The 22169-nt window shown below is 42.7% G+C and overlaps 3 long non-coding RNA genes across 4 annotated transcripts in view; all 3 read left to right on the top strand.

The window, feature by feature from the left end:
* The first annotated feature begins 193 nt into the window (after nucleotides 1-193).
* Nucleotides 194-11857, top strand: LOC140587379 (uncharacterized). Of its 2 annotated transcripts, none has more exons than XR_011989097.1 (3): nucleotides 194-285; nucleotides 11226-11290; nucleotides 11762-11857. It is a non-coding gene; the product is annotated as an uncharacterized lncRNA (long non-coding RNA). The 2 variants fall into 2 exon arrangements; XR_011989096.1 differs by having other exon boundaries at nucleotides 223-285; nucleotides 11207-11290.
* On the top strand, nucleotides 8298-9319 carry LOC140587380 (uncharacterized). The gene is made up of 3 exons (XR_011989098.1): nucleotides 8298-8387; nucleotides 8529-8603; nucleotides 9240-9319. It is a non-coding gene; the product is annotated as an uncharacterized lncRNA (long non-coding RNA).
* Nucleotides 11858-12978: 1121 nt separating the features above from the next.
* LOC140587381 (uncharacterized) overlaps nucleotides 12979-22169 on the top strand; it is a 37130-nt gene continuing 27939 nt past the window's right edge. The window contains exon 1 of the long non-coding RNA XR_011989099.1: nucleotides 12979-13239. This is a non-coding gene — a long non-coding RNA (uncharacterized lncRNA). The remainder of the gene's footprint in view (nucleotides 13240-22169) is intronic.

Raw genomic sequence — 22169 nt, 5'->3', positions numbered from 1 at the left:
GTATATATCTGGTTACCATTTAAAGTCCAAATTGAATGTGGATTGTCAAATAAAAAAAAAGTTTACTCGCTTTACTCTGCGTGCGTTTTATTTCCCCATGTGGATACATAAAGTTTTTTTATTTGAATTTGGAAACAGTGCCGCCACTAGTTGGCAGTCTCGTGATATTCCAGATTATCGAGAGAGAGAGAGAGGAAAAGTTAACGCATTTTCACGAGTCTTATTTACTGACAAGAAGAGAGGAGGGTGAAAGTTAATATATCTATATAAAAAAACTACTGTTGGGTAAGTCCATTTTGTATTGTTTTATAAATTTTACGTTTGACACGAAGGAACTAAAATGTAGTTTGAGTTTGGCTAAAATTAACTAGCAGGCTAAAAGTTAGTAGTGTTAACGTTAGGTTGCTCCTAAAAACAACTTCCCTTAGATGAACTCTGTTCGCAGGTATAAAGCCCCATGCGGTCTCTACACTTAAGTTGAGCTATTTTATGCAGTTGAGCAAACTTCTTGGTGAAAAACTGATAGCAAAATGACCAAGTCCCCAAAATGGTAAGTTTGCTGGATTTTGTTTCACTGCCTTAAAAAATAGAATAGAATAGAATAGAATAGAATAGAATAAGCTTTATTGCCAGGTATGTGTCACGCCCCGCTCCGTCCGCTCCCGATGTGTGCCACGCCCACCTCGTTACCTCGTGTGATTCCCTGATTGTCTCTTACCTGTGATTCGTTACCCTTAGCCTGTGTCTTGTATTTAGTCCGTGTCTAAGTCAGTGTACCCCAGATCTGTCATTGTAGTGTCCGTACCTGTCAGTCTGCGTGCAATAAACCCCGTTACCCTGACTTCCTGGCTGCTTTCGCCTGCTTCCCTGCTCGCCTTAAGCCCGAACGTGACAGAATGACAGATCTCTCAGACAACACGACGCGGGAGACCGAGCACCACCGGCTCGGTCTCCTGCAAGACTTCGTGTTTTGGCGCTCCCAACCAACAGTACTGGAGGATCCTGTAGCCCTGGAGCTGGCCACCCGGGGCGCGGACCTCCTCGCGGAAGAGCGCCCGCCCGGACAGCAGTACCCACTCGAGCGGGCACGCAAGCTCCTACGCCGTCTCAGCAAGCGCCTCGCACGGCTGAGAGGCGAACGCGTCGCCCGGAGCCAGGACAAAGCGTTCGCGGTGGCTCCGCTTTCGCCTGCCAGCGGCAAGAAGCGGCGGAACAGAGTGCAGCAGGAGGAGGCTCCGTCGCTCTTCCTGGGGGCTTGCACTCTGCTCCCCGCCTGGGAGTTAGCCAGGGAGCATGATGGCTCACCGCTGCCCTGGGATGACTTCGCCGCTACCCGCCTGCTCGGCGTCCCTGGTGAGCTGCCGCCACCGCGGGAGGCATATCCGTACCGGCCGGAACGCCTGCACGGAAAAGGGATCAGCCCGGTGAGAGACGCGATTCCCCGGGTCTCTAGAGCCGGGGTGCCCGCGGCTGCGCTGCCGGCTGCAGCTGCCGCCGCTCTGCCCGCGGCACCGCCTGTCCTGCCTGTCCTGCCTGACCCGCCTGTCCTGCCTGACCCGCCTGTCCCATCTGACCCGCCTGTCCTGCCTGGCTTGCCTGCAGTCCCAGTGGCTGGCCGCGTGGAGGCTGCGCCCGCCGAGGCGCCCCCTGCTGGCCGCGTGCTGGTGGCGCCCACCGAGGCGCCCCCTGCTGGCCGCGTGCTGGTGGCGCCCGCCGAGGCGCCCCCTGCTGGCCGCGTGCTGGTGGCGCCCGCCGAGGCGCCCCCTGCTGGCCGCGGGGTGGCGACGCCCTCCAAGACACCCCCTGCTGACCACGGGACGGCGGCGCCCGTCCTGCCGGCACCTGAACTGCCTGTCCTGCCGGCACCTGAACTGCCTGTCCTGCCGGCACCTGAACTGCCCGTCTTGCCTGTCCTGCCCGGCCAGCCCTGCTCCTGCTCGCCTGTCCTGCCGGCGCCTAAACTGCCTGAGGTGGCCGCGGTTGCGCCCCCTGCTGGCCACGTGATGGCGGCGCCCGCCGAGGCGCCCCCTGCTGGCCGCGTGCTGGTGGCGCCCGCCGAGGCGCCTGCAGTGGCCCCTGCTCTGCCTGCAGCGCCCCCTGCTGGTCGCGTGCTGGCGGCGCCCGCTGAGGCGCCCCCTGCTGACCTTACGCCCGCTGAGGCACTTCCTGCTGGTCGCGTGCTGGCGGCGCCCGCTGAGGCGCCCCCTGCTGACCGTATGCCCGAGGCGCCTGCAGTGGTCCCTGCTCTGCCTGCAGCACCCCCTGCTGGCCACGTACCTGACTTGCCCGTCTGGCCTCTGGCTGCACTGCCTGCGGCCATGCCCGCGGCTGCATCGCCGGCTGCTGCCGCTGCTCTGCCCGCGGCGTCCCCGGTTGGCAGCTCGCCTGTCCAGCCCTGCTTGCTTGTCCAGCCGGCCCAGCCCTGCTCGCCTGTCCAGCCGGCCGCCGTTCCTGTCCTGCCCGCGGCCCCGCCTGAGGCCACCGTTCCTGTCCTGCCCGTGGCCCCGCCTGAGGCCGCCGCTCTGGCTGTCCTGCCCGCGGCTCTGACTGCCCCGCCTGCGGCCACGCCCGCGGCTCTGACTGCCCCGCCTGCGGCCACGCCCGCGGCTCTGACTGCCCCGCCTGCGGCCACGCCCGCGGCTCTGACTGTCCCGCCTGCGGCCACGCCCGCGGCTCTGACTGCCCTGCCTGTTGCCTCTTTGAAGGCCTTGACTCCCTCACCCTTACCCCGGCAAAGCCGACGCCCCCCGGGACCCCGCCTGTCAGTGTCCCGTAAGGGCAGAGGACACAGGCGTCGGGTCCGGGTCCCGCCCTCCCTGCCCCCTGGCTCGCCCTCGCTCGCCTTGGCTGGGGCTCCGGGGCCGCCTGCGGTTCCTCCGGCTCGGGGTCGGCGGTCGCCTCCGGGTCCCCCCCTGGATCCTCGGTGCCGGTCCTCGGTCCCGCCTCCGGCTCCATGTCGGTCGCCTCCGGGCCCCCCTGCTCCGGCTGTGCGTCGGACGGCGCCTTCGCCGGCTCCGGCTGTGCCTCCGCCTGCCGCGGCTTCCCCCTCCTGCCCGCCTGCACTGGTGTTCCCTCCTGCTCCCTCCGTGTCCCCTCCGTCACTCCCTCGTCCCGTTCCCTTGGCCCCTGGGTGGTCCCCTTCAGCTCCCTTCTCCCTCCCGCCTGCGGCCCCTCCGGCCGCTGCCCGTCGCCCGCCTGGGCTCCCTCGTGCTCCCCTTGTTCCTCCTCCCTTTCCGTTTGTCCCGCCTGTATCTGCTCCTCGTCCCTTTGTTCCTCCTCCGTTCACTCCTGGCCCTTTTGTTCCGCCTGTCTCCCCTTCTGTGTCTCCCTTCCAGGTCTGTCTGTCCGCTTTCCCTGTCCTTTGTCGGGTTCTGTCTTTCTTTTCGTCCCTGTTCCTGTTTTGTGTCTCGGTCTTGTTCCCTGTTTTTGGTTGATGTTTTGCTTTGTCTTCCAGGTCCTGTTCCCCGGTTTCGTCCCGTCCGTCGCCCGGTGTGCGCGCCTTTGGGGGGGGGTTTTGTCACGCCCCGCTCCGTCCGCTCCCGATGTGTGCCACGCCCACCTCGTTACCTCGTGTGATTCCCTGATTGTCTCTTACCTGTGATTCGTTACCCTTAGCCTGTGTCTTGTATTTAGTCCGTGTCTAAGTCAGTGTACCCCAGATCTGTCATTGTAGTGTCCGTACCTGTCAGTCTGCGTGCAATAAACCCCGTTACCCTGACTTCCTGGCTGCTTTCGCCTGCTTCCCTGCTCGCCTTAAGCCCGAACGTGACAGTATGTTGACACATACGAGGAATTTGTTGTAGTGACAGAACTCTACAGTGCAACAGAAAGACAGTGACAAGACAAGACACAGGTAAAAATAATTACAAATGAGCAGAGCAGTTTCATGCTACTGCAAGAACATGGTGTAATAGATATGGGGTTCCCAACCCTGGTCCTCAAGGACACCTGGCCTAATTGTTTTCTAATTATCCCTGCCCTACCCACTGCTGGTTACCTGGATCAGGTGTGTTCAGTCAATCAGAAGCTGGAAGATATCATTTCAGATAAGATTGGAGTGGGGGAGGGCAAATCAGTAGTTCGTTTGGTAGGGCAAGAAGTGCTGTTGTAACTGCTTAAATTGACTTTAAAGCGAGATGTTTAGTGAAAGATCTTTTAAATAAAGTAAAAAAAAATAATTTGTTAAAACCCAAGCAAATGGTAAATATTGTAGTAGCTATGAAATGCAGTCCATAATAGCATACCAGTATGTTTTAATGATCCAGTAAGTTTTACTGTTCAATGTAGCCTTTTGAGATTTTTCAAAAAGTAAATTACCTGAAAGAGACTGTGAAATGTTGAGCAAAATGTAGGAAGAGCTCAAGAATAACATGGGCTGGCATCTGTAAATGAATTTTAACATGGATGTTTTCAGTAACTACTTTAAAATAATTTTGTAATTTTAGATTTGCTAAACATGTCCTCTGAGTACCAGAGGAAGTGGAGACGACGAAGGGCAAAGGTTGATTCCTTAGTGGAATATGATAGCAGCTCTGATTCTGAGGGGTCAGTGGAGCCAGCCTTGGCAGGAGAGGGCAGTCCCCTCACGGAGGGATCAACACACGACGAAATACATCCTATGGTGACCTGTAGTTCTTCTGTTAGCACAGCAGTGGTGTCAATTAGACATGAAGAAGAATACAATTATGATACTGATTCTACTGAAACTGAGTCTGAGCAGTTGGATGAGGCTTCACGTTCAATTGTTGAAACACCATCTCTTCACAAGGACTTGGCTAGTTGGGCTACTGCTACAAACCAGACCCACAAGGCATTAAATGAGCTTCTGGATGTGCTCAGACGTCATGGCCATAGACTTCCCAAAGACGCTAGACCTCTTCTTGAAACTCCACAAGGAGTGCCAGTTCAAAATAAATGCAATGGACAGTATATTTATTATGGTATTGAGCGTTATGTTCTTGAACACTTTTCAAAAGAGACACTGCCAGGGAAAGTTGAACTGTGCTTTAATGTGGATGGCGTGCCATTATTTAAATCAAGTAAAATGTGTTTCTGGCCTATTCTTGGTCAAATTCAGAACTGTCAGCCATTTATTGTGGCACTGTATCATGGGTCCAGCAAACCTGACTCTGTTGAGGATTTTTTACAAGATTTCTTGGAGGAATTGCAACAACTCATTCAAAATGGCATTTCATTCCAGAATTCGGTTCACACAATTACAGTAAAGGCGATCATTTGTGATGCACAAGCCAGGTCATTTCTGAAATGTATTAAAGGTCACAATAGTCTGCATGGATGCGAGCGATGTGTTGCAGTAGCACAAAAGATCGAGGGGAGGGTAGTTTACTTGACTAAGGGGCCTGCTGAAAAAAGAAGAGATGATGTTTTCAACCAAGCTGGATACCCTGACCATCAAAAACAAATATCACCTCTTGTTAAAGCTGGTATTTTGTGTGTGAAACAATTCCCCCTTGACTACATGCACCTAGTATGTCTTGGAGCCATGAAAAGGCTGCTGACATACTTGTGGCGTGGTCCAGATATCTGTTGACTAAGTAAGGCTCAGAGAGAGCAAGTAGAACTTTAACATAGGTCCGTTGAAGGGAGCTTTGCCCGCAGAGTTTTCAAGGCAACCAAGAAGCATGGAAGACTTGGACATTTGGAAAGCTACTGAGCTACGTCACTTCATGCTCTACACAGGACCATTAATCTTAAAGGATGTGCTTCCCGATGACCAGTACCATCACTTTCTTTGTCTGAGTGTTGGTATGAACATTCTTTTGGATGAAGCAGAAGGGAAGAGAGAGTCTTATCTAGGTTACGCACACAGCATTCTGGATCACTCAGTGGATTTTTATGGATCCACTTTTCCAACATACAACATTCATTCCATTAAACACTTGTCAGATGATGCTGTGAACTTTCACTGCTCTTTGAACCATATATCATGTTTTCCATTTGAGAACCACTTACAGGTTATCAAAAAAATGGTGAGAAGCGGGAAACAACCATTGGTCCAAGCCACTAAAAGACTTGCTGAAAGACAATGTACTGAAACATATGCTAGACGATACCAAAGTACAACTAAAATAACATCAAAGATGCCTGACAACTGTGTGCTCCTGATGGATAATGCAGTGGGATTTATTCGAGAGAAAAGAAGTGATGGAACACTCAGGATGGATGCGATCGGGGAAACCGACTGTGACAGTATCTTTGAAAAGCCATGCAACTCAAAGCTCTTCAACATCATGTTTGTCAGCAGTGACTTGACAACAGCAAAGCGAATGCTGACAAACAGAGCAAGTGTCTACAAAAAAGCTGTGTGTCTCCCTTACAAACAGGGTTATGCTATATTCCCTCAGCTGCACAAACCAGAATAACTACATTTGGTAATGTTTACTTTTGATTTCTTAACTAACCTTTTAATAATTCTTTCACTGGTGCTTCAGTTGGGTTTGGAAAGGCACCTCAAAAAGCAATTAGTGACTGTAAATCCACCTGGTGGTTTAATAGTGGTCAGAATTATCTGACTTGGGTATTACTCACACACACACACGCACACACATTTAATAAAATAATTAATATACTTTTGTGTAAACAATTACTAACCTGTATGATGCAAATTAATGCCCAGTTGCTTTTCAGCTTTTGAAATATTTAGACAGAATTTAGTGTCCTGAAAGTTAAACTCTCCTGTTGTGTTTTTTTTTTTTTTTAGGTAATGGACCATCACAGAGAGGTAAAAGGGACCAGAAAGAGGAAAATCTTTGATGACTTTGTTAATGGTACATTATTATTTCATGCTTCAAAGCAGCTTCAGATTATAATTGCCTTATAAAGTCATGCAATGTCTGTCATATATGAACCTCAAACTGTTTCACTAATTTATTTCTGTTTTATTTGATGTAGAGGCAGACCTTGAAAGTGACGTGACTGATATTGAGTTGACAGCTCAGTCAGAGTCTCCTGCCAGCCCAAAAAAGTGAGTTGCCTAATTTTATTAATTATGCTACTGTAAGTCTGTGGCCTTATTTTTTAATAATTCCTTTGACTTAACCACTTCGCCCTAAGACTCTGTTTTGTAGGTTTACATGGGGAATCATTGCACATATGTTAAATTAGGGATTATGAGAAATTGATTAGAATTGCTTTAGAGCTTCACTGTAAAAGTTGCGTAAGAGTTCAGTTTAATAGTTAATGTTACTTTTCAAATACTGTTCAATATTAAAAGCTCAGCATAAATTTTGGATTAATGTACTTTGTTTTTGTACAAAGGAAAAGCAGAACCTGACCGGAATAAAAATAAAAAAGCTGTTAAAAGGACTGTGTCCTATCCAGATCCTCCTCCAAAATATCAGAAAACCCAGCAAGGTAATGGGCTCAGTTTGAAAATATGCTTATCTGATTGAACAAATTGGAGTTTTTATTTTGGAGAGGGGAGAAGAATATCATTAATTACAATTTTATTTTATTTACAGTTGTGGGGCAACACTCATCATATGGAGGCTTTGCACATTCTTCCCAGAGTAAAACAAAAGGTAAAGTGCCATGACTTATGTAGAGATATACTTTAAACTGTCTACAGATTTGTTCATGTTCTAATTTGTCATTTGTCCTTCTTTGTGCTAAAGGTCCAGATTTGTGCCCAAGACACTTGGATGAAACGTGCCCGACCCCTGACCTGTTCAACACTAGATTAAGTTGTAAGTTTTAGATAGCTTTTTGTAATATATACAAAAAGGAGTCATGCTTTCAAAAAGGAATGTGTCCTCCCAATACTTATTGAACCGTAATTATTGTTTCTCTGTGTATTCCCAGTGGATGTTCATATCACACCTACAAGGAGAAACCTGCCACCATTAACGCCTTCTCCAGTACAAAGTATGTGATATCTAAAAGTTATTTGCTAATTTAACACATCACTATAACAGTCAAAAAGCATCACTTTTTCTTGAATGTTTTAATCAACAGCTAGGCTGTCACACTTCCCGGAGGAAAGAACAGATTAGCCATCAAAAATAACTGTAAATGTATTACATGGAACTGTGCTATTTTTTATTTTTTTTTTGTTTTATAGAGTCATTATGGAGGAAATGTCACCTTTCTTTTGACAAATTTCAGTATTTTTAACACTTCATTTAGCAGGCATTCAAGATTTGATGCAAGATAGTTTGTTTGCTTTGATTTCAGATAGAAAAACTAACAACCAAAGAAAAAAAAAATCATAGCATGTTACAGTACAATTGGACAGTGAAATGCTCCTAAACTAACACGTACTACGTAATATTTCCATGAAGGACAACCTGCTCAGAGCCCGCTGGATCTCCAAATAAGACGGAGGCATAGGCCCACAACTCATAGCACGTTGCTGGTCACCCCCAGAAGTATGTCCCTGTGTCTTTAAATTTTTATAGTGTACTTCTGTATATTTAAGGGAAGTTGTTGCAAAGCTTTTTATAAACATATTCAATATTCCTTAGATAAAATGGTCCTTTTTCAATTACTTCTTTTAATTTTTCCAACAGGATATTCACAACATAACACCAGTCGAGGTCGACATGATCAACACAGAATCCCTGAATCTTCACAGATGTTAAACCGTAGGTGCTTTATTTTAGATCTACTGTACTCATGTACAACTACAGAATTCTTTTTTTTTTTGCCCTGTAACAGGGCAAGACAAACAAAGTCTTGTCAAGTACAGAAAAAATTATTAGAAGAACTCCATGTTGCCCTGAAATGGCAGCTCCAGCATCTATAAATACGTGAAGTATAAGTTCTGATTTTGAATGTCTAGGTGACCCTTTTAAAACATTGTTGTAGTTATCAATAGTTTACATTGTTACTGGCATTTTATTGGTGCTGCAAGGTTAGATTTGGGTCATGAATCCATCGTCATTGTAAGTAGTACATGAGAACTTGAAGCTTTCAGATGATCATTCCCCTTGTCATTGTAGAGGAAGCAGTAAACACATGGCAATACAAACAGGAGCACACCCAGTGGTCGTATTTCTATATTTTTCGGGTTTAACACAAATCCAATAAGCAAAAATGTTAATATTTAATTTAGAATTCACCTCAAGAGTCTCATGAAAATAATCTACGTTCTAGAATAAGGTCTGATTGTTGCAGGGTTTGATGGTGCAAGTGTAGGAACAATTTTAAAGCCTTTTAGATATTTTGAGATGAAACAGCAAAATGTATATAAACTTTGTTTTGTTGTATTTTCTACACAGGTGATAACAGGCTTCATGATCGTGTTCATTATCAAGGTGGTAATCCATACCCAAGGTTAACCAGCGACACTATGAGACGTATGTGCTTCTGATGCTAAATAATTTTTAGTTTTTCTTAATGCCTACAAATCCTAAAATTTTCCAGTGATTTACTGTATTAATTTACACTACCATAACCTTAACTATTTTTGTGCAGGTGAGGTAAGGCACACTGATCACAGACAAGGATCAGGAAGGAGACTACCGGAGTTCTCCCCTATGGCCTCAGCTTCCAACACAAGAAGTAAGTAATGCTTTATGGTGGTGCATTTTGCATAATGAATCTAAGTCACTCCAGTCTGTATGAAAATTATGATCCTTCGGTATATAATACTTTGATCACTTCAATAAATTTTATAATACATTTTTTATAACATGTTTTTATGTATATGGTACTTAATTAAATTATATTAAGGTGCAACTTTTTTTTACAGGGTCATATAACGAACACTAAGGACTCCTTTCTTACCATAATTAATTTTTAATTATTATTTTTCACACTTGTTTTTAATGTATATATAGTAGAGTCTCAGTCTCCAGTTTCACACAGAAGACACAGTCCCAGCCCAGGCCAGTCCCAGAGGACACCCCAATGTATGTGAGAAACTTGCAGTTCCATCTTATGTTATACACATTACATAATAGGCTGTTGTCATTAATGTATAAACACATACATACCCCTGGAGATGCAAGGGGACCATGCTAACCACTAAGCCACTGTTCTGCCACAGAATTACACAGTGAAGTGTTCCTCCGGTCCAGAGGAAATTAATACGGCCGCCTTATTACTTGACAATTTAAAAAGATTTAGACCTGGTGTAGACCTGATTGTTTTCCAGCTATTCCTGACCTTGCAGCTTCTGACTGACGGAACACACCTAATTAATTATCAATCAGCAGTAAGTAGGGCAGGTATAGCTTGAAAGCAAGCAGGGGCGTGGCACTCGACAACCAGGGTAGAATACCTTGGATTTAGTTATTGGTAACGATAATATGGCTACAATACTTGTCTAGGTTGAATTGGACCCTAAGGAGTCTAAATGTTTGTTACATCCACAAAGTAGTTCAAATACAGTAATAATACGTGGGTTGCTGTGTTTCTGTGTGTGGTGAAACATTAATAACAGCATGTCCTAATGTTCTCTTGCTTCTTAACAGATGCATCCCTGAGAGCACAGAAGTGAGGGTACGTATGTATGTTAATGGTCTGTTCCAGCCATGAGCTTGTCCTATCAAAATTTGGTTTTACAATTTTTTAATTTTGTAATAGGTGGCACCAGACCCGCAAGAAGCACTTACCCCATGTCAACTGCAAGTAAGATATTATATATAATATACAGTATGTGGTGTGTTTAAAAGCCTAGCCAGTAAAATAAAATACATAATAAAGCTAAGTCAATACGCATTCAATTTGCTGTCAATGTTTGTTAGAACTACAAGTATTTGTTGCTAACGAAGTATCGAATGACAGTAATGATACCAGTGCTTTTGCTGGCTGTAAATTCAGTCTTGCACTTTGTTTTCATGACCTTATTCTCCCCGTTAATCAGCAGGCAAACAAGACTGCGAAATGGTTTATAATTAAACTGCCATGCCTAATGTGCTGCATAAACACAAAGTGTCACATTCAGAAATTTAAGTAGTAATGTGTAGAGGTTTGTGAACATATTAATGTACTGTTTTTTTTTTTTTTCCCCCAGGGTTCCAAAGGAAGGTCTTTGAGATGTTATTTGACATAAAAGAGTAACTTCAGCGGGTAGCTGCTATTGTGGACCCTGGAAATACATCCTCATCAATAAAGAGACTGGATTCGGAGAGTGAGCTGAAATCCTTTGAAGCGTCAATGAAAGATGAGGAGAAGAAGTCGATCTGCGTAAGTTTTAAATGTGACAAAAGGAATGTGCCCTTTTTTAAATATCATATTACAGATTGTGATGTCACATTTAGGTTCAGCAACTGTCCAGAGTTGGGGGATCTTCTCTCAGGGACTGTGTCAATAAAGTCATGAACAGGTATGTATTTTACCTTGCATTGTTTGTATTGCTGCATAATTCAGAAATAAAATGTATATGTAAATGTATATTCTGGCCAAAATAAGAAACCCAGCTTTGGGTATTATTATTTTTTTTTATTACAGATTTAATCTTTCACACATTATATCTCCTCACATACATGCCTATTTTCTAGTTCAGAAGGTTTTAGATGTCTACTGACTTAGTCTGCCAGACTGAAAACCAAAAAATCAAAGCATAATTTCAGTGTAAGCCATTAATGACTAATTAGTTGTCTCAAAAAATGTGGATATGGATAAGAACATAGTTCAGGGAACTTGTTACCTGACAGATGAGTGGTTGTTAAAGTGTATGATTTAACATTGCATGCAAGTAACATGCTGATAATATTACAACTACAATAATTGTAATGTTGACCTTACATGTAAATTTTCCTGATGGTGAAGTAATCCTGAGTAATTTCTTTCACAGAATCATGTCGAATGCCTTAATGGCAAAATTCAACATGAGGGGTGGTGGCCAACTGCAAAAGAAGCCATTTAGAGATACAATCATATTCAATATAATTCAAGGTAATTTTGGCCTTATGACGTGAAATTTTGTACTTTTTAAAATTTTATTAAATTTTTTTTTATTGGTACCTTTTATCTATTCAAGGAATATTGTCTTAAAGACCACAGAAATGTCCTGTTTACTTTCACACAGTTACACACCTACTTATGGAACTTGCTCAACCACAGTGGTTTTGAAGGGGAAGGGGACATGCTATTTTTTCATTCACCTAGCACACATTTAATGCAGAACATCTTTTATTAACCAAAGATTATTCAACAGAAAAATGTCGTGTAATGCATGTTGATTACTTTTTTCTAATGTTTCGTTAATGAAAACTGATAATGTTGTTCCGAGATGTATTTTTAATGTTGTTGTAGGATCATAAAGACAATTTTGCCCTTTTTTTATTTTTTTTATATTCAATTCCCTCAGATGCAGTAAAAAAATTAGGGCGCAAATGCAACAGACTCCAAGATTGAGGCAGCAATGGCTGAACACCTAAAACATGCTCCAGGAAGAGCTGGGGGTGGGGGATATAGGAAATGAGCCCGTTGACAGAAATAATTCATGTGTGTGTTCATGTTCTTGTTCTTTTCATTCTTGTTTAATTGTTACTATTTACAGTTCTACTATATATTTAGCCTTTGTTTAAATATGTTGTATACTTTTATATTTGTATGTGTGTATGTATGTATGTGTTTATATATAATGCACACAAATATTTAAATATATTATATATATTTATTTGTATATTTATATGTATGTATATGTTATATAAATATATTTTTTTTTCTTATTTAATACAAATAAGAAATGTTTTGTAATGTAAACGTCGATTAAACGTTGTATAGACGTTGAGGTCTGACTGGACTGATTTTGGACGTTTTTTGAACCATTTATATTCTGATGTGCATTTCACAATAAGGACGTTTATATTCAGGCTAATAAGTACACTGACATAACGCAGAAACACATCTTTAAAACATCCAGACGACGACACATTAGACGTCCAGAAAAGACGCCGAAAAGACGTCGAATACACGGCAAGTTGATGGCATCACTTTCATTTCGGAACTATTTTTCAACCATGACGGGACGTGTCGGAGGGACGTCATTTCAACGGTCATCAAACGTCCAAATGTTTGCTGGGTCCCCATGTAAAATTTCCTATTAACACCGCTACACATACAGGAAATTATCAGACAGGAAGCACGAACTGGCAGAAACTCAAAAGCTGTAAAATACAAGGCGACTCATTCAACGATGATTGTCATTTAACCCCCGCCTATATGAAAGTGAAAGAGAAAGTGATTTGCAGGTGGAAACGCCATCTTGTCAAGAAAATTAGGCTACTTACAGATTTTGAATACTACAAGGATATTTTGCAATGCGAGGTAAGTTAAATCTAAAGGATGTTGAAATGAACGTAAAAGAAAAGTGGATTTCTTTTTTTGATAAGTGGATTGTGATCATTTACAGTGTAATCTGCAGTGAATATGACACCCCAGATAGCATGCGGATGTGGGCCACTTCGGGCAAATGTGTGGCACTGCTGGCCCGGTTCCAGCACCAGCAAACAGATGTATCGTAAAAGTGGCCCACTTGTGATTAGACAAATGTGGCCCAAATGTCACAAAACAGAGATGGACCACATGTTAAATACTTTATAAAAAAATTGTTATATGGCTTGCGGCTCCGGCCCACTTCTGGCAAAGGTATACACTGTAAAAAAAAAATCTGTCAAAAAACGGAAAATGTACTGGCAGAAAATTACCGACACATTTTCCGTTTACGGACTCTTCCTTCAAGTCTCAAGGAAAATATTGTAAATTCACAGTTTTCCACAGGTTGTTGTTCCAAGGAATATTTCTTAAATAATAGTTTATTTTCATTTTTAATTTTTCATTCTGCCAATTCAGATTTGTTTGTTTAATAAATGATGTTGTTCACAAAACTACAAAAAGTAATTTGAGAATATAGTAATTCACTACATTCATTATTTTTCATGACTCAAGGGCCCATAAACATGCATTTATCCAACTGCATGAAGCTGGATTCATTTGCAAGACCCTTAACCCCAAATTGAAAATGGAAGTTATTCTGGATACAAGTGTCTGCTAAATGCTGTAAATGTAAAGGGTGTGTCCACCTCAAAATGACAGTGTTTTTTGTTTTTTTCCTCAAATTCAAAATCCTTGAAGACATTGGACTTTTGTTGTTTCTAAAACACATTTGAAGCCTGATCAGGGAGTGTATACAGTTCCTGTTGAAAAGTAGCTCTTATGAGGTTAACATCTGTGAGGTTCAGAAACTGGTAATGGGCCATAATATAGCCAGATCTCAGACAGAGCCTGGCCACTCGTGGCTAACATCAGGCCCTGCTCTGGCCCAGATGTTAACCTGATGCGGCAACCGAGAGCGGTCCGCTCAATCGCCGTTATTCCATGCGGTGTGTGGGCCAGATGATTATGCGTGATGTGGGCCACATCCGGGCCAGAAAGATTTTGCTATCTGGGACCTGATTAATTGTGGAGTAAAGGACAGAAACTCAACAATTTACGCAACAAACACACAACAAACACACAAACTCCATGACAAAACATTACATGTGTATAATACTTATAATTGCTAATAGGCTAATAGATTTCAAGGACAAAATCATAGTCTCCTGCACCTGCTGCACTAAGCGATAATGGACCTTGGATGTAAATGCCATCATGTGGGACTCAATTAAATTAATATTAATATTTAAGCTTACGAAAATCATGATTTTTAGCGCAAAACTAACATTTTATTAAACCATTTACTTTGAATCTTTTGCTACATTTTCAGACATTAAGAAAAAAAGATTTACTTGAAGGAATTAAGCCTAATATTAGCGTTCTAGTTCATGGGTTGAATAAACATGCTTTTTTTTTTTAATCTACGACGGCAATTTAGCTTAACAGGCTAACAGATTTCAAGAACAAAGTCGTAATTAGAGGTCGACCGATATTGAATTTTACCGATACTGATAGCTAGGTTGGTCCGTACTTGCCGATAACCGATTAATTAACCGATAGTTTTTTTTTCTAACATATCAACTTAAAGTCTGCTTTAAAAAATGATCAGTTCACCAACAAAAAAACAGTACTGAGTCATGAAAATGTGCTATATGAAATAAATATGAATATATGAATAAATATTGAGGTAAATTAAAGACATGCTTTCAAACTGAAACAAAAAGTAACACTCCAAATAAATAAATAAAAGTTATATACAAAATGAATTATAATAATTATAATTATATAATTATATAATATTATAATTATATATAATATTAATTATATATAATTATATATAATATTAATTATATAAATGTATATTAAATGTGTAGTCTCCCACTATATTTGCTTCTATTTTGAAAACTTTTTTCTCTCTCCATAGGCAGAGGTTGACCAAACTGTTTGTGTAATCTGTTAACAACGCTCATTATATACCCGTCTTTTTAGGCAAGAACCAGATAATGAGTGTCACGTCATGAAATGGTTTTAATACGAAGGGAGCTGTATTACGTGATAACAAATTTAATAAAAACATCGTAAGTTAGGCCTATAATAGTAATGATTTCATTTCAAACAACAAATATATTATATAGAGAAGGTGAGCAAAGTATCATCAGAGCTTTTTGAAACTCCGAATCAGTAAAACACTGCGTCGCAAAAAGATTCACTATTTCGAAGCGCTCCAGTCAGATCCCCCCATCCCCCCGGCAAATCGCACCCTGTGCCTGAAGATAAAAAGAACTGAAATCAAACGCATTCCTGATGGTAACAATCATGACATTAAACATTTGGGTCGGACTTGCGTGTATTTTTGCCACATTATTTTAACCGCTTGATGTAGCCTACTGCTAATGTTAGCGTCCTCTCAGCCTTGTCGACAAACATACTGCTGTTCTTTCTCCAATGCAGAATGTAATCAACAAATTAATTACTTTATATTGAGATGAAAACATGTACTGTAGTGTACTGTATACATACCTTTTCGCTGTCTGTGTTTTAAACGTGCATTTGAAGTGTCAGCGTTGTCCGTGCACCGCGCTCTCTCCAGGCAGCTTGCGCTCTCTTTGCAACGAACAGTACAAAAGCACGTGCTTTACAGCGATTTTCCCCTATAGAGGCGGCTCTTGCCATAGATATATATGTTGGCTCTTGCACTGTATAAGGACAACAGACCATTCTCAGCCGCTTCAGCTCTGACGCAACCCGGAAAAACTATCGGCGTGGATTTTTGCCGATAACCGATAGTTCCGGGAATCAACTATTGGTGCCGATTAATCGGCAAAACCGATACATCAGTCGACCTCTAGTCGTAATATTTTGGTTGTAGCCTAATGGAAGACCCGGAACACACCGGATGCGTGGCATGTGTGTCGCGGACCCGCGCATACAGTATGTTCACACTGTCGGCGCTGTTAGGCCTCGTCCACACGGACGTTAGAAACGAACGCCCTCTGATCGCCATACGCGTTTTTCCTGCGTTTTGTAGCTGCGTTCGATTGGCGTTTCACTGGCATTCGCTTGACGCTGTTCAACACCAGCCTGACGCCCAATCTGTAGTTTCGTGTATTTACCTGTGGGGGCAGTAATTACTCTTAAGGTTTCTAATGTATATTTCAAAATTTAAACAAGATGACGAAATCACATTGTAAAGTTCTAGTTTTACATTTAAAAATTACTTTCAAAACGTGCATAATTTGCGTCTTTCATTTTCAGTTTTTTTGTGATTTTGTTTCGGGTTCAGTGTGTGTGTTTCAGTCGCCGTTTTCTGAGTATGTCGCACCGGTAATAAGTAGCCAAAGTTATGCTGTACTCTCGAATCCATCCGTAATTGTTGAGGCACTGGAGAGAAGCGGGGTTTATTAATTGCTTAAATTTGGGGGGATCAGCTGCAGTGCAACTAATTTTTAAGCTAGATTATTTACATCCACACATCCATCAATCTCCCCACTGCTTATCCTGATCGGGGTTGCAAGGCTTAATGATAATTACGACCGGAGGATTGCTGGGATTGCTGCGAGAGAGTGGTGTTGAGCTGCAGCGATTGTTTGGGATTGTTTTTTGGAGTTTTTTGAGTGTTTGTGTGCTTTACCTGTTTACGTGGGTGGCTGTTTATTTCTATTTATTGTTCTTATTTCGGTCAGCGTGAGTGCTTGTCTGTCCTGTCTGTTAATTAACAGCGCGATTATTACCGACAGAGATCTGCGGGTGTCGCGTGAGCTGCGTTTTTCTGTCCGCGTTTAAACTCTGTAACAAACACCCGCGGGGCGATAATAACTAATAATATCTAACATCGGTATCGCTACCCAGCGTCGGAAAAGGACAGTTGCTCCTGAGCTTTGCTCGGTCGCCAGTCGGGGCCGGGAGGACATTTTCCACTTTTTTCCCGCTCCGGCAGTAGCCTGCTGTGAGGGGGTTTTTGTGGTTTTTCGACCTCCCAAGAGCAACTTCGATTTCGCCTTGTTTTTAGTTCATACTTGGTTCAGGCAGAAGTTCTTCTGGTAAGTAGTAGTAAATTTATCAGGTTTAAAATTTTAAATAAAATAATAATTAAGTTCCGTTTTAACACAAGTAATAACTTATTTTAGTGTACTCCGCACGTTACTGCATTTATTGTTACGCAAATTAATCTTTATAGTTAAATACACTATATAAATTTACTGGGCTGGGAGTACGGGGTCATAGTGAGTTAGTTAATTATGGGGCCGACTCAGTGTTGCGTTTGCAAGATGTTTGCCCTTCTGGACGTTAGTGTCCAGTCGGACTTTATCTGCGAGCGATGTAAGCTAGTGGACTCACTCATGGTCAAGGTTCGCGACCTTGAGGAGCAACTGGCTCGCATCCAATGCAACAGTGAGTTAGATGAGCTAGTTGATACGCCGTTTAGGGAGATGGTGTGTACGCCACTAACGGGGGGGAGGGAGAATGAAGAGCAGAGAGGGCGAGAGAGCTGAGTGACCGTAGGTCGTAGACGCAGGAAAAGGCGTACACACGTTACAGAGGCGGCATCACCTGAGGTGTCTGTGTCTAACAGGTTTCAGGTGCTTCCAGCTTTAGAGCCGGAAGGGACTGGGGAGGCAGGTGGGCCCTTGGGCACTGAGGAGCCCCCTCCCCCCAGAAAGAGGGAGGTTGTGGTAGTGGGGGATTCAATTATTAGGGGAGTAGACAGTTATGTGTGCACGCGTGATAGAGGGTCCCGTACGGTGTCTTGCCTGCCTGTTGCCCAGGTAGGAGACCTTCCAGATCGTGTGGACAAGCTTTTGGCCCCAGCTGGGGTGGATCCAGTTGTCGTGGTGCATGTTGGCACCAACGACATAGGCAAGGGTAGAAGGGCTGTTCTGCAGGATAAATTTATAGAAGTCGCCAATAAGCTTAGAAGCAGAACGTTCATGGTGGTATTTTCTGAAATACTACCCGTGCCACATGCAAGCCAGGCTAAGTTATCTGAGATAAGGGGATTAAATGCGTGGCTAAAATGGTGGTGTAGGAAAGAGGGGTTTAGGTTTATGGGGCACTGGAGGACCTTCTGGAACAGGTGGGACCTGTTCAAGCCGGATGGGTTGCATCTGAACCGGAGGGGAACCAGTGTACTGGGAAGGCGTATTTGTAGAGTAGTTGAGGAATGTTTAAACTAGGGACTGGGGGGGCAGGGAGGTTAGTTAAGTATGTAACTGGGGGGAAACGGAAAGCCCAAAAAAATCATATAAGTAGGCACTGTAATAGGCCTACCCTTTGTTGTCTGTATTTAAACGCCAGGAGTATTAGGAATAAAATTCATGATTTAGAGGCTCTTATCTCATCGGACTCTTATGATATTATAGCAATAACTGAAACGTGGTTGAGTGATAAGGATGGACAAGAATATAATATGGATAGTTACACATTGTTCCGTAAAGACCGTATAGGTAAGAAGGGAGGTGGTGTTGCAGTATATGTAAAGGAAAACTTGCAGGCAAGGGAGCTTACTGATATAAGTAAAAGTACGGAAACTATATGGGTAAAATTAGATGCTACAAATTCAAATAGCCTAATTGTCGGTGTTTGTTACAGAGCACCCAATGTAGCTGCTGAGGAAAGCAGATTGTTATACAGTGATATTAGGATTATGAGCAATAAAAATGATGTGGTAGTTATACCTCACCTAGAATATTGTGTACAGGTTTGGTCACCATATCTTAACCCCTTGGGACCGGCGATCCCGCCGGCAGGATCTGACAGAAATTTCGCAAAACCGTTTAAATAACTCCGTGAGTTTTTGTCATATACACATTTTAAAAATACTCTCAGAAAACTTGGACGGTCTAATTTTCAAATATATATAGGTAGAAACTAAATATATTTTTACAGCTTTGTGATACGAATTGAAAGAACAAGAGTGACTGACTTAAGCGTCTGCGTCTCGAAGCGGCTCTGATCGCCCACCCACTTGCAAATCGCGCTATTCGCATGATAATAACATGATAATCCGACAGTTAGTATTGGGTAAAGAAATATGTGAATACGCCCATTGTGACCGAAATAAACAAGAGCACATGTCTGGGTAGTGTTTACACTGATCGGCTACAATATAGCACACGGATACGTCTCTGCCGCTGAAGCTTTGCGCCAGTGTTGCCACTTTCAGCAGCGAAGCTCATACCTGTGTTCATAGCTCAGTGGGCTAAGCCTGTGTGCCTGCAATCACGTGGTCACCGATTCAAACGCAGCGTATTTAGAACGTGAATAGCGATCTTCCGCTGAGAGCGGTCCTACATGCTCCCGACGCAAGTAAAACAAAGAAAGGTGACAAGATTTGCTTTTTTGCCTATTTAACCTAATTTTAAAAACGTTAATACTTCTGACAATGGAAGTTTTGAAAAGAAGACAGATAACGGATTTAGTCAGTGTTTTTTTCATGATTCTACATAATGATTTCAGCGAGATATAAACTGAAATACACGAGAAAGATACGCGGTCGATGATGCCCTCGTCCCCAGAGCGTCAATAATAGTCACTGCATCATATTTATCGCTTTCTATATTTATATAGTCACAGTTTTTCATTTTTCATTCCATCTATCAATAAACTGTGAAAGGGATTTTATTGTTGCTACTTTTCTTGCGTTTCAAACTGCCTTTCCAAAGTGATGGGTGTGGGGTGCAGTGACATTCCAGACTGATGGGCCATTGACAGTATGCAAACTACTACAGGTGTGAGGACACCTATCTCATCAATATTCATTGTGAAGACCACTGACTTTGAGAAAAAGAGTGTCACTCCAAAGTTCTAACACTTTAGTAATCAAACTACATAAAATTTCAGAATGTCACTTTCACCTATGTGTAGCCAACCCCTGTGTCTATAAGCTTCAGAGCTCAAAAGTCTTACCTAGAAAGGTCTATAATGTGATTTTTTACAATTTCTCAGCATGTCTGAAAATAGGTTTTTGAAAAGTATATGTTTAAAGTTGATTTTAACAAAAAATAGAATAATAACATTCTAAGAGGTCTCAGATTATTGGTGCTGAGTTTGTGCTGAATAAAAGCAAATGTATCACTTTGGGATAAATGTTTTTCAGATAGGTAATGATGTGACTACCCCTGACCGGTACCCTGTTCCGCACATCCAAGATTTCTCTGCCCGTTTGGCAGGCACTCTCATTTTCTCTAAGGTGGATACCATCAGGTTCCAGTACACCCCCAGGACATCCCTAAGACCGCTGTTGTTACGCCTTTTGGTCTGTTTGAGTTTCTTAGAATGCTTTTTGGGCTCAAGAATGCAGTTCAAACTTTTTAGCGTTTGATGGACAGTGTTGTGCGGGACATGCCTTTTCTGTTTGTTTATTTAGATGATATTTTAGGGCGCTTTTCCAGCGCACAAAGTACGGTACTTTCGGTACGGTACTTTCGGTACTTTCGCTTTTCCATTGACTTCCGGTTGAGTACCAGTACCCAAATCTCGAGTACCAAAAGTGCCAAACCAGTTGGGGTACTTCTTTGGTACTTCGGTACTTTGGGGTGGGACTTACAAACGTATTTGCTGTCGATTGGTTATGCAAATAGCCTGCCGCTGAAACACAAAATACAACCGCCATCTTTTGAAATACACAGCGAGAAACAAAATAAAAAGCAGTAGAAACAAAAATATAAAAAAGTAAAATGGAAGGATGGACAAACGAGGAAACACAGGCTTTAATCGCCATATGGTCGGATGAACAGATCCAGTGGGATTTGGATGGCACGATTCGAAATAAAAAAGTTTTTGCCGTTCCGACCAGTTCAGTTTCCCTATGTTTCCCCTGTCGCGCTGATTTGTACACGGTTTCGCTGTTGTTTTCATGTCTTTTTACGAGGTAAACAAGCCATATATTAATTTTAAAACATCACATGCCTTTTGTATGTTTTTTGTTTTTACAGATAATAAATGACATTACTTAATTCACTGGATAGAGGTATTTCTTGATGAAAATGGTATAGTATTGCTTATAAGACTATATTATGCGTGACGATCTACTGTATTCATATGTAATAATGTACCTGAGTGATTTTCAGACATTTCACATACCTCTTTGCTTTAATATTAGGGGAAACATTATTTCCTGATAGACAGGAGAAATATAGGGAAACTTAATTGCCCGGAACACCGTAATACCAAGCCGCTTGGAAGAAATGGGGCACACGCGAAAAACCGAACAATGCCGCTTGAAAATCAAAAAACATAATTAAATAATTTGTTTGCTTTCAAAAGACTGAATTAGCAGTAAGCTAATTCTTACTGCTTTGATCGGCTTAGCCAAAGTAAGTGTACCTACGTAAACGTAATTGATGGCAGCATGATTTGGATTTTACTGAATCTTATACTGTGATAGAAGCTGACATAACAATAAACCGCATTTTCCAGCCTCAACTATTAGTTTTAATTTTGGGCTGTCAGTCAGGGGCCGTCACTGATGATGTCATTTGGCGCCGGTACCATTTTTTACGCCGGTGGAAAACCGACATGAAAGAAGTACCAAACCTTCGGCACTTTATGAAAGTACCGAAAGTACGGTACCTGGTGCGGTGGAAAAACGCCCTTAGTTACCAGCACCAGTTTGGATGAGCATTTGACTCATCTTGGGGCATTGTTTGCACGTCTCAGTGCTCTCGGGTTAATTGTGAATGTTACCAAGTGTCAGTTTGGTGTCCATTCTGTTGATTTTCTTGGCCACCGCATTACCTCAGGGGGGGCGGTGCCTCTCCCAGAGAAAATTGCTGCTGTTCAGGATTTCCCATGGCCAGTCACAGTCAAATCTTTGCAAGAGT

Source organism: Paramormyrops kingsleyae, unplaced genomic scaffold, assembly GCF_048594095.1.
Source record: "Paramormyrops kingsleyae isolate MSU_618 unplaced genomic scaffold, PKINGS_0.4 ups199, whole genome shotgun sequence".
NCBI classification, from domain to species: domain Eukaryota; kingdom Metazoa; phylum Chordata; class Actinopteri; order Osteoglossiformes; family Mormyridae; genus Paramormyrops; species Paramormyrops kingsleyae.
This window is presented reverse-complemented; position numbering and strand designations above follow the sequence as displayed.